The 14,115-nt window shown below is 40.7% G+C and overlaps 1 pseudogene; it reads left to right on the top strand.

Moving 5' to 3' along the window:
- The first annotated feature begins 1,832 nt into the window (after window positions 1-1,832).
- LOC103746838 overlaps window positions 1,833-14,115 on the top strand; it is an 81,937-nt pseudogene continuing 69,654 nt past the window's right edge.

Below are 14,115 nucleotides of genomic sequence, written 5' to 3'. Positions count from 1 at the left end.
CTAACATGATATGATTATTCAACTTTATTAAAGCAAGGTGGAGGGATGGCTCAGGGTTGCAGGCATTCAGTTCCCAACATACATGTCACGGTACTCACACACACCTGTAACTACAGCTCCAGGAGTATTGTATAGGGCTGCCCTTCAATAGGCGGACCATGAATGGATGCCATTTTCCCAAGCTTAATTGAACTTGTTTGCCTAGGATCATCAGAGCTAAGCACATTGACTTTAACTCTCAGCAAGATCAGAGAGGCAGGGAGATTCAGCTACACCTCCCAACTAGTCAGTGAGTCCTACTTACACAAAGGGGAGGGACTAAGGGTATACAAAGAGAGGAAGCCAGGGGAGACTCTCCATTTTGTGCAGCTATGGGGAAGTCACCATCTACCTTGGGATGAAGACTTTCCAGTGAAAGGGGACCACCCACATGCCTGTAAAGCAAACCATCAGCCTGTAATGAAGCCTCTGTAAGGAAGCCCAATAAGCTTACTGGTTTCCCAGAATGTAGTTTGGTAAATTCTAAACTGTTGAGGTTTGTTGTTGGGACCAAGGAAGAAGGGGACAAACTTTGTTTATGCCTCCCAGAAAGAATTGTAGCTGTAAGGGGAATCTGGTGCCTCTGTGCTAAATAGCTTCAGTTGTCAACTTGACATACTTAAGTAAAGAGATTGCCCTGTCGCCATGTCTGTGGAGCTTTTTATTGACTGTTGCATGATGTGGGAGGGCCCAGCATACTGTGGGCAGTTCCACTACTGGGCAAGTGTTCCCAAGTAGTATAAGAAAGCAGGCTGAGCATGGGCCAGAGCAGGAAACTAGTAAACAGCATCCTTCCATGATTTTCACTTCATGCTCTGCCTTGAGTTCCTTTCATGGCATCCTCTGATGATGGACTGTAAGTGAAATAAAGTCTTTCCTGCCCTCCCCCAAAGAGCAATCTTTTAAAATATTATTTCGAATACCAGAATCATTAAAATCCATAGATGCATAGATTTTTTTCTCATGTAGATAAACTTCAATTTGTAAAATAAAAAAACTCAAATGTTATTTATGACCTCCAGCACTAGCTCTTGCTCCTTGGTTTACAGATTCCTGTTGTTGGGATCCGGAGCAGTGGGTTTGTGTGCTATTCATGGCCAGACAGAGATTAGTCAGGGAGGGGCATCCATTATCTGTGCTGTTTTACCCCGTTGTGACTGCCATTCTGGCCTCGCTTCAGGGAGTTCCCCTCAATGACCCTGAGCAGAATAATCTCATACTAAAAGACTTAAACAAATAAAGCAACAGGATAGTGGGGACGGCCTGTCCCAGGCATTTCCAGTTAAAACAAAACTAATGGATTCTTGTTCTAATGAAACTATGACTGTTAATGATGATATAAAAATGAGGAATTGGGGTTTGGGAGCTCCCCTGATGAAAAACAGGAAGTCAAGAGTACCTCTGCTCTGCCAATTATGGGCGGTGGCTACCCTCTGCCATCTTACACTGGTTTTAAGGAAGCAGACCCCCAGCCACTCCTCTGGACGCCCAAGGCCAAGGGATGGCAGAGATTCCTTGGGACCAAGGCGACTGTGCTCAGGCGTCGGGGTGGGTGGCACTGGGCTGGGGAAGGAGGCTGGGTGGAGATGGGAGGGCTGGGGCACCTTCAGTTTCCTGGGACCCTGCCCTGGGGCGGTGGGCTCCTCCCTGCAAGTGCAATGCACCCTAGGCCATGCTGAGGCTGTGCTGCCCAGGCCCCAAGAGGAGCGCAGCCATACCAGGGCCTGGGTGTAGTCCGCCACCTCTTCAATGGGCAACCTGCTTGGGGGGGTCGGCTTCCATGGCCAGCCACCATGGAGGGCTGCGACACCACCTCGTGGGCCGACTCGGAGCCTGGGCCTGAGCCTGGTGGGCCGGGCCCAGCCAGTGACTGGCCAGAGCAGCCCACACAGCCTCCGGAGGATGCCTGTGGGTGGCCCCAAGCCAGCCCCTCTCCAGAAGACAATGTCGGCAGGCACAGAGCAGGGTGGTGATTCCACAAAAACAATAGCTAAACCAAAGATCACTCGAGCAGCGCTCTGCCCCTTGGTATAGTCAACACTTGTAGTCTCATACCAATCTCCTGGGGCTTCTGGCAGAGGGCAATGCCACTATTTACAAACTGGTCCTGAGCACCACCCTAGACTCCACCCTTATTCAACAAGCTAGAGAGTTACATGCCCGCTTCCACCTTTCTCCCCAAGCTATACACAGGCTCCTCCCTATCTTGCTGATTCAGAGCTGTAAACATTTGGTCTGTGCATGCTCCTCTTGTGCCCCCCTTTTACCTTTGGGGCCATTACAACCTGCTGGGACCATCCCTCATGGCCTTGGCCCCAACAAGAAATGGCAAATGGACATCACTCATTTTTCTCCTTTTGGCACACTCAAGTATAGCCATCATATTATTGACACTTATTCCAATGTCCATTTTGCATTGGTCTGCTCTGGTGATATGGCTTCTCATGCCATAAGGACTGTCAAATATGCCATGGTCCTTATGGGAATTCCTTAGATAGGGCAAATGGACATCACTCATTTTTACCCTTTTGGCATGTAAAAACAGATAATGGTCCTTGTTATGTTTCTGCTACCTTCAGCCATTTTTGCTCTGACAGGAATATTAGGCATATAAGTGGTATCCCTTACAATCCTCAGGGTCAAGGGATTATTGAACATTCCCACCAAACACTCATTAAATAAATACGGAAAATAGGGGAAGACAGTGATAAAGGACCCTGCTATAAGGACCTCAATTTTGTTACACAACGAGCTCTATTTGTATTAAACTATCTAAAATTTGACTCCAATGGCCTCCCACCAGCAATAAAACATTGGGGATCATTCACTCAGCCCACTCCTGCCCCCATGGTGAGATGGAAGGGCCCTCTCACAAGTGAATGGAAAGGTCCACACCTATTATTAACACAAGGGTGAGGCTGTGCTGTGTCTTTCCAGATAATCTTCCAGCCCCCATCTGGGTCCCAGCCCAGAATATCAGAATAGCCTGTGACAGAAAACCTCCCTCCACAATCACTGACCCCAGAGATGGCAGCTCTGACCCTTGAGGAAGCAGTGTACCTCTCAACCACCAAGAGACCAATCTTGCAGACCACAAAAGCCACCAACCTGGGGAGACCTCAAATATGTCTCTCCACAAACAGAGACATTAGATAAGCTAAGTCCTCAATACAGAGGAAAACTTTTGTCTGTGTTCCTTATTATCTGTGCCATTATTACTGCTAACTCCTGATTTTTGGACCCTGCATTGTTAAGGGTCTTGATAATTTTGATAAAACTCATATTTCTCTGGTTCAGTAAGCTATTGCCCTGCCTCCAGATCTTGCTAGGCATGTCTCTGCAAACTAGGACTCACTGTTCCTTGCCCTTTCCAAGCTATAATAATAGAGATATGAAAATTAAGGCTTGAGCATAAGTGTAAAATCTTACAGAACAACCATGCAACAGACCTGAGACAATGGCCCAACTGCTGGAGCCATAGGAAATGCCTTGCAATATATACTCCTGTTGGCAGACTATGAGACCGATGCCTAGAACTTGCCACTCCCTAATCCCCATCGTTACCCCAGATGGGATGACCCCGTTCCACCGGCTTTTATTGAATTCTTAGCCCCTTAAGAGTCCTTTGCAGGGGCCAAAGCTTAATACACTGCCTCTCCCTCTGCCAGACCATACCAAGGGACTCACCCTTCAAGGGTTGGTAGCCAATGATGGGTAAGATCACAAAAGATGGGACAACCTAAGATAGGCACAGTGCATAATGCTGGGTGACCCTTGAGGTGGGGACAACAATGCCGAGGCAAAGAACCTCGACTCCCACTGGTTGGCATGGAGTTGGCCCAGGCTGCTCTCAAGAGAACTTGCAATTTTGAAGGATGGGGCCCACAATAGGGATCAATCCATTGCCTATACCATCACATACAGCTCCTGGACTGAACGTGGGCATTGCATGACAGGGGTGCATGTTGTGGAAAATCTTGTGACTGATTTTGCCTGTTGCCTTACATACCTATCATGCTGGAATACATTGCTTCCTGTTTAGAAACTGAAACTTATCATGATAATCGGGCATCTGGCCCGCTAGATTGTAATAGGATACTAGTCTGCCATGCTAGGGATCCCATATGCTGTGTTGTGATTGGACTATTACCCTTATATAAGCCTGTACTTTCTTGCAATAAAGCAGATCTGTGTCACTGAATCTGGTCTCCTGAGCCTGAATGTGGCAACGATGGGCAGACTCCTTACCAGCCCTGGGATCCAGACCAGATGACTGATCAGAGGAACTAAGAGAGCAGGAGAGTGGCCATAGCTGGAGGAGAGCAGCCACAGCTGGCGACCACATCTCTCTCTCTCTCTCTCTCTCTCTCTCTCTCTCTCTCTCTCTCTCTCTCATTTTGGTAAATTCACTATGAAAATGTTATATAATTGTCCACTGATATATTTTTATTATTTAATAGTGTTTACTTAAAAACCCAATAGAACTGGTTATAGTATATTAAAGCAGAGGAGTAAGCCTACTCTAATAATCTTGCGAGATAGTGATCAAGAGTGGATTTATCCACACCATACAGGAATATTTTAATATATGCTTTAATGTTTAATATATATTTTTTAATGTTCAGCACTGCTGCATGAATGGGAGGCACCAACTTATTTAACTCCCGGGAATCTACAGTCATTCTCCAAGAGCCATCTGCCTTCCTGGGGGCTATTGAAAGGGATCTGGGCTAGGCAGATAACTTCTTCTTGCTCAAGCTCCTGGATGGTTTCAGTAATTTCATCTCGACCCCCAGGGCAGCCAGTACTGTTTGATATATACCACCCTCCGTGAGGTGGGCAATTTGACTGGCTCCCATCTTGCCCACTCCTGAATAATGGCCTTTACTGTTCAGACCCTCAGCTGAAACTCTCCCACAGTATTATATGTGGTGTGACCCAGCAGGGCATCCACCCATAAAATATTCTTTTGAAAGGGAGAGATGCACACCTTGTACTCTGGGGGGCGGGGGGATAATTGCCCACTCCCAGAATGAGTCTAGTCTGCTTTGCTTGTATGGTTTTATCCCCATACCCATCCACTGCTATCCACTGGCCCTGATGTTTTGGGGGATTGCTGTGAATTAGTGTACACTCTGCCCCAGTATCCACTAAGGCCCATGCATTTTGTATATTAGTGGGGGACCAATAAATCCTCAGTTTGACATGTGGCCTCTGCTCACTCAGTATGGCCCTCACCTGTGGGCAACCTTGGCCACCCCTTCACAGCAGCTGCATCCAATGATGCAGTCTTCCTCTGGAGCAGGAGGTGCAGTTGGGGTTACCCATACCTCCTGGGCCCCCATTTCTCTTACTTCTGTGGTGAATTGCTGGTCAGGTCCTAAAGCCCTCCCCAGATTCACCAGCACAGCATTTGGCTGCCCCTTTATATTGTTCCTAGCAACTTCTGCTCTGTGCAGATCCACCCACGTCTATGCTCAGGAGACACAGAGGTGCCCCTTTGCTGAGTTCTGGCTCTTTTCCCTGGTGTCTACTTGATTTTCCTTGGTGTCTACTCATTTCACACCCTGTTTACATGTTGGACTAAATCATTTAAATCCACCAGAGCCTCTCCAGCCTCATAAAAGTCATGCCACCAAAGCTCCATACCAGTCTCATGGGCCTTGCTGAATCAGTTTCTTTCTTAAGTCTCCTGTAAACACAGTCTAGTCTGGGCCAGTGAACCAGGCATCAAATACAGCTTCCCTCATGCCCAGTTCCCTCAACAGAGCCTGTCCTTCCTCAATGGTTTTCCAATCTCTAATATTCATGGGAATCTCATCTGGAGATACCCACATATCCCAAATGGCTCATATGAGCCAATCCATCATGGTCTATTTTCCCTCATGTTGTCTTAAATTGTTAAGTATTTGTCTCAAAGAGGGATGAGTGGTTATGTTGCTTAACTTCTCTGCTTCTGTAGAACTTAAAATGATGCCATCTGCCCCAATATTCCATAACCTCACAGGCTAGATGGCCACAGGCTCCTTCATAACTTCCTTAAATGTCTTTTCCAATTCTAACAGTTCTGGTGCTGAGTATTCTCTGATTACCATGGTCTCCTGCACCAGGCTATTGTTAATCCCTCCATCAGCATTTTGGACCATGAATTTTCCCTTTCTTTGAATTAGAGGTCGGACCCAAGGAGCATCTCCCACTATTTCTAGGTCACTTCCTTCTTCCTCCCTACCCAACTATTCCCAGGGGTTCCAGGTTTCATGATCCCAGGATGGGCCTTTTATCATCATTCTGATCTGGGCTTTTTTTTTTCTTTTGACCTCCTAGACATAAAAAAATGACATGCCAACACCTCCATCTCCTTTTCTCTCTTATCTAATTTACTGGCAAGGTCAGAAGCCAGTACCAAAGAGACTAGCCTCATATTCCTTTCCCATTCTAATTTCTCTCTAACACCTTCAGTTTCCCTTCTAGCTAAGGCCTCCACCTGGGACAGATTTCTTATTGTCAATAGCAGTGGCCAAGCAACCTCTGCCACTTTTTGGCATTTCTATTCCTGGTGTGTTACTCCCAGAGATTGTAGGACCTGTTCCAGACCTTCTGCTGTTTTTAGGGCCTCCTTGTACTCATGTGGAAGCCCCCACTGGTCAAGCAGGTGTGCCACCCCATACCATCTAAAGATGATTGCCACCCTGGGATTTCTCCCATTGCCCTCAACTATTTAGAAAGCCTCACCCTAGTTACATATCTCACTGTCCACTGCATTAACCATGCCACTGCAGCAACCCCCACCAAGCCTATGGGAATGGCCCACCAGGTTAACATTTCCTCAGGCCACACTCTCCCCTCACCCCACTTTACTTCAGTTGTTGGTCTCTTTCCCCATATCAGGGACATCATGTAAGTAAACCTGTAAGTACAGGGACTTTTCTGTAAGTAAACCCTCAACCCAAGCACAGTTAGTGAGTCCAATAAACTCAAAAGTCTTCAAACCGGGATTTGGAGAATTTTTTTTTTAGGCTGTTGCAAGGACCTTGGGAGGAGGGAATTGGATGCTACTTGCACCTCCCAGCAGTGAATTTGATTTACAACATGATGTAAAGAATTCAATGAATTTATGGTGCACACAAACAAGGAAATCAAATAGCTGAAAGAAGATAGGGATAGATTTCTGATAAAATTCATTAAAGAGTTAGAAATATTGAAGAATACTCAGGCTGAAATGAAGAAGGAAATGAAACACTCAGCAAGCCAATTAGAAACAACAGGAGAAAGCCTTTCCAATAGAATGAATAAAATAGAAAACAGAATATCAAGACTGGAAAATAAAGTTGAAGAATTAGACCACTCAAGCAAAGATTATGAAAAATTTAAGAAAACACAGGAATGAAACATGGAGGAAATGTGTGACATAATAAAAAGATCGAATTTAACATCATAGGCATAGAGCAAGGAAAAGAATCTCAGGATAACAGTATGGACCAAATCTTCAACAGGATTGTAGAACAAAATTTCCCCAAATTAAAGAAAGACATGCCCATATAAATACAAGAAGCACATAGAACACCAAATAGGATCAGAAAAGAAACTCTCCATGGCATATCATAGTAAAAACACTAAACATACAGAAAAAAGAGAGAATACTGAAAGCTGCAAAAGAAAATCAAGTCATATATAAAGGAAAACCCTTCAGAATTGCAGCTGACTTTTCAGTGCAAACTAAAAAAGCCAGAGGAGCCTAGACCAAAGTATTTCTACTTCTAAATGACCACAGATGGTAACCTAGAATACTTTACCTACCAAAAATGTATATTATAGGTGAAAGGAAAAGAAAAACCTTCCAATGTATAAATTAGGTTGAAAGAATTCATGTCCACCAAGCCAGCCAGTCAGATAATTCTTGAGGCACTACAAAGAGCTGAAGAAAGCAATGACTATACCCAAGTGGTAACAGAAAGAAACTAAATGAAGGTATAACTATAGACATGCACAGTTACAAAAAGAAGGCAAACATAAATCAAAGTGACAGACATCAGTAGATATCTTTCACTAATAACTTTAAGGACCAATGGACTGAATTCCCCAATCATAAGACACAGGCTAGTTGAATGGATTAAGAAGAACAAAACAATAAAACAAACAAGCAAAAAACATCTCTTTATTGTATGCAAGAAACTCATTTCACTTTTAAGGACAGGCACAACCTTAAGGTGAAAGGATGGAAAAGATATTCCAAGCATGTAATACTAAGAAAAATCAGGAGTTACAATTCTAATATCTAACAAAATAGACTTCGAACTAAAACTAATCAGAAGAGATAAAGAGTTCAACTTCTTTCTGATCAAAGGAACAGTTGACCAAGAAGGTATTACAATTATGAGCATATATGCACCAAACTATGGCACACCCAACTTAATAAAAGCAGTACTAGAGGACTTTAATACCCAGATTAACCCCAATTAATTTATAGGGGGGGACTTCAATACCACATTGTCTCCATTAGACAAGTCATCAGGACACAGAATAAACAGAGAGATATCTGAATTAAACTACACTATATATCAAATGTACCTAAAAGACATTTACTGAATATTCCACCCAAGCACCAAAGAACATACTTTCTATTCAGCACCCAATGGATCTTTCTCCAAAATCTATCATATACTGGGTCACAAAAAAAGCCTCAACAAATACAAAAATATTGAAATAATACCATGAACTCTATTAGACCACAATGCGATAAAGCTTAAAATCTACACTGGAAGAAACTTTAGTACTTACATGAACACATGAGATTAAACAACACACTCCTCAGTGATGTACATGGAAACACTCCCTTTCACAATAGCCTCAAAATGACGACAACCACAACAACAAAACTCGGGATAAACCTTACCAAAGACATTAAAGACACCAAAAATTAAACTTTTAAATCTTTAAAAAAAGAGATTGAGGAAGACATGAGAAAATGGGTGGTCCTTCTGTTCCCATGAATGGGAAGAGTTAATATTGTGAAGATGACCACCCTGCCAAAAGTCATTTATAGATTCAATGCAATACTAATCAAAATCTCCATGACACTCTTCACAGAATTGGTAAAAAAAAAAATCTTAAAATTCATATGGAAACACAAAAGGAGTCAGATAGCCAAATCAAAAGTGAGTACTAAGAGCAATGCTGGGGGGATTACTATACCAGATTCTGAACTATATTACACAGGTATAGTCATAAAAACTCCATGGTACTAGCACAAAAATAGACTGTGGATCAATGTAACAAAATTGAAGACCCAAATATGAGTACATGCAATTTCAGCCACCTGATATTTGACAAAGAGCCCAAGAACATTTACTGGAGAAGTAAAGACAGCATCTTCAGCAAATGGTACTGACAAAACTGGATCTCCATCTGTAGAAGAATGAAACTAGACCTCTATCTTTCACCTTGGGCAAAAGTCAACTCCAAATGGATAAAAGACCTAAATGTGAATTCTGAAACTCTGGAACTATTAGAAGAAAACATTGGCAATTACCTACAAGACATAGGTGTAGGAAAGAATTGCTCAGGAAATAAGGAAAAGAATCAGTAAATGGGAACTCACTTAACTAAAAATGTTTCTGTACATTAATGAAGCAACCAAGGAAAGGAAAAGAAAACCAACAAAATGGGAGAAAATCTTCATCAGTGATACATCTGACAGAGGTTTAACATCCAGAATATGTAAAGAACTCAAAGAACAAAGAATCAAGAAAGGAAGCAACCCAATTGAAAGATGAGCTAAAGACCTGAACACAGAGTTCTTCTCAAAAGAAGAAATAAAAATGGTTAAGAAGCATCTTTAAAGGTGTTCAACATCATTAGTAATTGGGTAAATGCAAATAAAACCATTGTAAGATTTCACCTTACTCCAATCAGTTTGGCTAAGATTAAGAGAACAAATGATACCAAATGTTGGTCACACACGGACATGGTCTATGAATTGCCCAGGCCTAAGTGACACATCTCAATGCAACCTCTGCACCTAAGGCTCATGGAACATAGAACAGGGCTAAAGAAGAGGACACTAATGAATCTCTCATTTCTCAATAATAAAGCTCCCTCATGCAGCAGAAGGCCAATAACACAAAAGGTTACAATTTGCCAAAGTGTAGAGATCAAGAGTGTGCTGAATGATGGTCCTTGGATAAAACCCTTTATCAAGCTTCACCCACCCATGACTCAGGGACCACCACAGGAGAGGGGTTCCAAAGATTGTGAAAGCCAGGGAGGATGTGCATGACCATATGGAAGCAGAGTGCCACAAGCTCCTGGGAACATGTTCATATGATTCCATGGCAATGGTGTCAGCATATACAAGTCCCATGCATGCTCAGGCAGGCAATAAATAGAAGTGGGACAAAGAAGAGCGGACTTCAATTTTACCTGAAGGAATGTTGGGAACTGATTGCTTCTAGGTGAAGAAGAGCTGATCTTCCTAAAACAAGGGACTCTAGATAGGCTGGCTAGACTCAGTGGACAGATTTGCACTGGGGAATGGCTGGGCACATTGACAACCCAGCAGGCCTTAACATAGATGACAGAGTATATGGGCTCCAGTGTGTGTGTGGCGGACTATGGGAGGATCCCATGGGGCTGAGGGTATAAAGATTATTAAGATTATTTTAGATGTTCTGTATGAAATATAAAATTTCAATATATATGTACATACATTATTGAATATGTATATATATATATGAAGAAATATCCAGGTTGTCTGGTCAAATATATTTTAAAATTTCTAAAAATATTATATACATTCTAAATTTTCTTGACTCATTTCAAAAAAATGCATTATTATGGTTTAGAATATAACACATGCATAGAAGAATGCATTCATGATTTTTGTATTTCTGATTTTACTAGAATTTTATCAATATATTTTTGTGTAAATATTTTGTCAATTTTAAGAGTTTAAGAGCAATAAGATGAAAAAATATGATGCTCATGGAAAGTAACAAGATTCTTATGTTTAATAATTATTCGTTGATAACATAAATTAAATATTCTGGAAATAAAATGAATGTGTTTTTAAAGAATAATACAATTAGATTCACTGTTATTAATCCTCACCAAAATTATATATAGAAATTGCAAGATGATAGCTGTTTTCATAAAGGCTATAACTGTGCAGTGTCTTTGTATTCAGTCAAGAGAAGAACAATCACTCTAGATAGGTCAGTTAGAGGTATTCCATAGACATATGCACATGTACACATGAACACACAAAGTTGATAACAGCTTGAAGGCAATAGTAAAAATCAGATATGTATACTTCTATAAAGCTGATAAACACCCCAACACAGTGAGGATTGTAAGAATGTGAGAGAATTCTCTGTATTTGGACGTCAGAGTATGGGGAACACTGTTCCAGGACTCAAAATTCTTCTTCAATTTAATCCAACACATTCTATCACTTGAGAATGATTAGGGCAGATGCAATTTTCTTTCTTGAAATATTTGTTACTATATGGAAGAAAATCATATTTCTCAAAGTTAAATTTCTTTACTAAGTCCCCATACACAGTAAGATATTTTAAAGTTAAAAAAGCAGCTGAAAATCTTGACTCAATGAGAATATTTCTAAAAATATATATTGCCTCTAGATTTTTCTCTAAAGAATAAGGCTGTTGTTGGGTTTACAGGAAGATCATTCACCCCTGTCTTGTTTCTGTTTTTTCTTCCAGAATTATTTACACCAAAAATATTTTTCACATTTAAAATATAACTCTACCTGCAAGTACCTAGAAATGGGATCCTAGTAAAATTAATCTGTGGCCCCTATTACTGAAAGAATCTGAGAATGCAACTATTGATACACAGTTTCTTGCAGTCTGGCTGACACTGAGGGGGTCATCTAAGTAACATGCTCAGCATGGATACCTTTTGCAAGGAAAAGCACAACTGCTAACAGTTATATCGATGCAAAAAATCATTCGTTCAAATAAATCAACTAGTTTAGAAAGAGAGACGTCAGAATAAATATAAAATGAATGCATTTTGTGGCAATTGTTAAAATAAATGGATATTTTGAGGAAAAAAAGGAAATTTTGAGCCAGATAAAAAGAAAATCAAACACTACTTCCATATCAGCATGTCTTTTGAGTAGTTTACATTGCCTTTCATTCCTATATTATAAAAAGACAAGAACAGTTTGTATAGAATATTCATTCATATGTATGTAGACAGGTTCCAATTACTATTAAACATACAATTAAATTAGATTGCTCTATAAATTCGTAGATTACTTACAAAGTGTCACAAAATTACAAAATGCCAATACATAATATGAGATGAACTTTTAGGTTGATAATCTACAAACTCTGAATCATCAGGTTCTCCTGTACTCAGAAAGCCAGCAACTGGGATTTTATTCTCCTATTTTCAGAGCTACTGCTTCCTTGATACATAGACCCTGTGTTTTCTGTCATAGACTTCTTTTTTATGCTTTCTTCTAGAGAGATATATGTGTTTGCCATTAAGGAAAAATATAACCCAACCATTTTGCTGGATATAATATGGATCATGATAAAATCTTGAAGACTTTAAAGACTAGTTGGCATATACCAATTGGAGCCAGACAAAAGCATTTGAGTTTGATCAGGTAAAGTGAACAGCAAAATATATAATTTATCAAGCCAAGAGTGCTGTTAAGGGCACATGATTGAAAATTCTGAAAAAAGACTCCATAATGTTGGCAAAATTTCTACATTGATGGCTCTTTGATATAACAAAAGAGAATATCTTATACAAAATATTATCAAGGAGCAAGAAATCTTTTTAGAGCAGGAAAACATTTAAAATGTATGGAAGAATGGATATCCAATGTGTACAATGCAAACTGGAAAAATAATGAATGGTTGCTCTTCATTTAGAAGCCACAGGGATGCATATTGGTAAGAATTCGTGCTAGCTCTCCTTTTACATAGAAATAATGGTAAAGGAAGTATTTGGGAAACTAAGTGCAATAATGTTTCTAACAGTACTGATTTTACCATTATTAAAAGATACTACATTGGTCTGCCACAATTTCAGGGATGCTGTAAGAGAGAAGAGTTTAGGATCATGGACAACATTCTACTTATAAAATAAGGAATACTAAAGTAATATTACAGGTACTGACAAGCAGAAACAGGAGGATTTTTGTAAAGAAATCTGCAACTCACTTGTCAGAGTTGCTCATTGTGTGGAAAATTCTAAAAAGTGCCTGTATTGAATTGCTGATTAAGGCCTTCTTAATCTTGACAACTTTCATGTTATATTAAGGAGTACAAGCATCCCATACTGGAATGCCTCCAAATGATCACTGTGGATGGCAGTGTTCCACATAATAGGATTCAAGTGGAAGCAATTACCTAAATAAAGAGCAAGTGACAAGGTCAGACAAATAGGTTGGGCTTTGATCCTCAGAAATTTGTAAAGACAAACTATAGACAAGATGGAGGATGCTATTTTCATCCTCTTATTATAAAAATGTCCCAGAAGAAGATATCAAATAAGCATAATAAATATCAACATTTGAAATGAAGATGGCGAACTACTAAGTGATCATGTGATTTGATGAATAACTTTCCAATAGTTTTCTGGAATAGGTTTCCTTATTTTTTTCAATATATACTAAGGCTAGTATTAGGGAAGCCTCCAAGCCTATTCAAAAGAGGTAAAAACCAGTAAGCACAACAAGGGAAATTTGATTCTTTAGCCACAAATCTGGAGAAAGCAATATGTGCTCCAATTCAAATGAACAGCAGGAGAAAAACCATTCACCCCTCAGATTCAACAGGGGTGAGTGAGGAGATGAACACCCAGCCCACCCCATCCCACAACTCTACCGCCATCCAAAACTGATGATTGACAGAGCCAGTCTTGTGCAAGCCCAGTGTACACAGCTACAGCATATGTGCCTTCTTGATTGTAATGGCTATGCAATGCCCAGAAGAGAACATTTTTTAACCCTTCTCTCTTATCTTTTGTTTCTGATATACTTTCCACCCTCTCTTCTGAAATGTTGACTGAACCTTAGAGGAAGTGATACTAATTTCT

The sequence above is a fragment of the Nannospalax galili genome, unplaced genomic scaffold, assembly GCF_000622305.1.
Source record: "Nannospalax galili isolate Female #2095 unplaced genomic scaffold, S.galili_v1.0 scaffold140, whole genome shotgun sequence".
NCBI classification, from domain to species: domain Eukaryota; kingdom Metazoa; phylum Chordata; class Mammalia; order Rodentia; family Spalacidae; genus Nannospalax; species Nannospalax galili.
Note: the sequence above shows the minus strand (reverse complement) of the source record. Positions and strands in the feature narration are given on the sequence as shown.